A 3,619-nucleotide genomic window follows, 5' to 3' on the forward strand; every position below is an offset into this window, starting at 1 on the left:
TGTGGCAATGGAGATTCTTGAGTGGAAAACTGCAGTTATGGAGGAAATGAGAGCTCTTGAGAAGAACAATACTTGGGATCAAGTCTCACTCCTTGAAGGACACAAGACAGTTGGATGCAAATAGGTGTTCACCATAAAATACAAGTATGATAGAACGATTGATAGATAAAAGGCTAGACTGGTTGCCAAAGGCTTTACCCAAACCTTTGGAATAGACTACTCAGAAACTCTCTCCGGTGGCCAAACTTAATACTGTTCGGATTCTTTTATCCGTGTCTATGAACAAAGATTAGCCTCTTCATCAACTTGATGTAAAAAATGTGCTTCCTAACGTTGAGTTAGAAGAAGAAGTCTACATGAGTCCTCCCCCGGGTTTTGAAAGTCAGTTTACGCACTAAGTCTATAGACTAAGTAAGTCATTGTATGGGTTGAAACAATCTCCTGGGGCTTGGTTTGACAGATTCACTACTTTCGTGAAATCCCAAGGGTATAATCAAGGACACTCAGACTGTACTTTGTTCACAAAGAAGTCTGTATCAGGGAAGATTGCAGTCCTTATTGTTTATGTGATGACATTGTTCTATCAGGTGATAATGCCACAGAGATTATAAGACTCAAAGAGAAAATGGTTGAGGAGTTCGAGATTAAAGATCTTGAAAAATTGAGGTATTTCCTTGGAATGGAAGTTGCTCGATCAAAAGTGGGTATTTCAATTTCTCAAAGGAAATACACACTTAACTTACTTAAAGAAACAGGTATGACTGGGTGAAAGCCCGTTGACACTTTTGTGGAAGTCAATGCGAAGCTTAGTAGTGTGGATAACAGAGTTCTAGTCAATAAAAAGAGATATCAGCGTCTCGTTGGAAAATTGACTAACTTATCCCATATGAGACTTGATATATCCTACACAGTTAGTGTTGTTAGTCAATTCATGCAAGCTCCTTACAAGGAACATATGACGGTCGTTGAACGCATCTTGAGATATTTGAAAACAACTCCTAGTAAGGGCTTGATGTTTAGAAAGTCTAATAAATGGTGCATTGAAACCTACATCGACTCTGACTGGGCAGCATCTGTTGTTGACAGGAAATCGATGTCTGGGTACTACACTTTTGTCTGGGGTAATCTGGTTACTTGGAGAAGTAAGAAACAAGGGATGGTAGCCAGAAGCAGCACTGAAGCTGAGTACAGGGTCATGAGTCTAGGGATATGTGAAGAGATCTGGTTGAAGAAAGTCTTGTCAGATCCCCATCAAGATAGTGATCTCCTGATGAAACTTTTATTTGACAATAAATCAGAGCATCGCAAATAATCCTATTCAGCATGACAGGACAAAACGAAATGAACTGATCAGATGAGTCAGTTAGATAGTCCGTAGTTTTCGAATCAATAATCCATAGTTTTTACCATTGACACTAATAAGACCAAAGGACTGAATCATACCTGACTGTACAATGGCACTGACACCAGCAACACCTGAATTATTCTGACCATCTGTTGAAGGTTGAGTTTGAGGATTTTCACTCATCTAATCACTCACAAGAGCTCGTCCAAGGTTTAACTTATCATGTGATTGACGTCGTCTGTTATTCGGAGGTCTCCCATGCAACTTCCAACACTGATCTTTAGTATGCGACGACTTTTTGTAGTGTTCACAAACGAGAAAGGGTCTACTATTCTGTTTATCACCCTCATATCCAAAAGACTTTGTAGCAAAAGCAGCAGAATCTGTTGAGGAGATTATGGGGTTATTCATGGCACTTAATCTGTCTTCTTCCATGAGGGAGGGTATTGGACGTTGTCCCAATATCCGACTACGTACAATATCGAACTTAGAATTCAACCCAGCAAGAAAGTCATACACTCGATTTGTTTCCTCAATCTTGAAATGTTGTACTCCCCAAGACGGACAATCCCAGACCATATCATGACACAAGTCCATCTCTTGCCATAGTAAGGATAGTTTATTTTAGTAGGACATCACATCCATTGATCCTTGTTTACATTCATGAACCTGTTTACATAACGTGTACAATTGAGAGACATTTTGTCTCTTTAAATATAATTTTTGCACTGCATCCCATATATCTCGAACGGTTGCAGCATACAGTAACAACTTACCAATGTATGGTTCCATACTATTAACTAATACTGATCATAATAGAGAATCCTCTCCTTTCCAGATACGTTCTTGAGGACCACCAGGCCTAGGCTTCAGTATCTCACCTGTTAGGTAACCAAATTTATGACGTCCCTCGAGAGCCATCTTGGTCAATTGAGACCAGGAGAAATAGTTTTGGCCATTCAGCTTTTCTCCAATAATAAACCTTAGAGAATTTTCCATTGATCCATACAAAAAATTTGTTGTGGGTAAAGCAGGGAAAGAATTTACCGAATTCTCAGAATACATCGGTAAATTGGCAGAGAGATCTAGGTGAACTGGTTGCAAGTTTGCACCAAGAACTTCTCCAAAAGCTGCAATCTGCTGTTGAAGACGAGCAAACTATTGTTGGACCTCATTTGGGGAAAAACTTATAGGACCTATATTGCCCTGATTCCCTGGAGTTGGTTTGCTATCCAAGAAACCGAGAAGAAGACTTTCCAAACTTGAAGACCATTGGCTGATTGGTGCTGACGCCACTAATTCCTGCAAATCCTGTCAATGGAGACTGTGGTTGATTCTCGTCAATGACGGCTAGGGTTTCATCGCCATGGTCTGATACCATGATAAAAAAGATGGAAAAAGAACACAATGTTTTACGTGGAAAACCCTAGAACATGGAGAAAAAACCACGATGCTAGACTACTTTTTATTATTTTCTAATGATTTGAATACAAGAACGACTGCTCAAATAAATAAACAAATAGGAAACCCTAGGTCAAGACTAAATTATAAAACTACCCCTCGGTATAAAACACTTATTTTCAACACATCTTATATGTAAAAAAAAATTCCCTCAAACACATTTTGTTTGTAAGATCTTTTGTTACATATGGTTCATTTAGCTTCGTCCACATCTTGAATATAGTATCTTGATCCATAACTTGTCTAAGAACACAATCACTAAGTTTTAGAACCAAAGTTCTGTAAGCTGCTAGCTCCATCGTTTCTTTTTTCTTCCATTATTAGAGTGTTTGGCATCTTAGAAGAGACTTGAATAGCTTTGTGCCTTCCGTTGTCCAAGTATTGCCTTAACTTTTGCTTTCCACATGCCAAAGTCTCTTTTCTATCGAAAAATTCGATGGAAATCCTATCTTGCAACCACCATTACGCTACTTCTTGATTCCTTGTCTCCAAGATTTACTTTCTTGAAAGTTCTTGATAATTTTGATGCAACTTTGTTGGGCTGATGGGCTTTAGAAATCTGAAGCCCAAATGACAAAATCTTTCTTTGAAATGGATTTGATAGGTGTTTGGAAGGAGTGATTCTCTTAAAGCCATAATGACACCTCTTGTCTACAACTTAAGTTGATGCCTAAGGAAAGAGAAAACTAATGCAAAAAGAAAGAAGATTTGAAAGCTTAAGCTCCTTGTAGCTATGACCGAAAAGGAGAAGTGAACAATACAGTTTACATGGTTCGGCTACAAAGGCCGCCGTCCACGAGAAGAGAGGTTTTT

The sequence above is a fragment of the Benincasa hispida genome, chromosome 5 (genome assembly GCF_009727055.1).
Source record: "Benincasa hispida cultivar B227 chromosome 5, ASM972705v1, whole genome shotgun sequence".
NCBI lineage: Eukaryota > Viridiplantae > Streptophyta > Magnoliopsida > Cucurbitales > Cucurbitaceae > Benincasa > Benincasa hispida.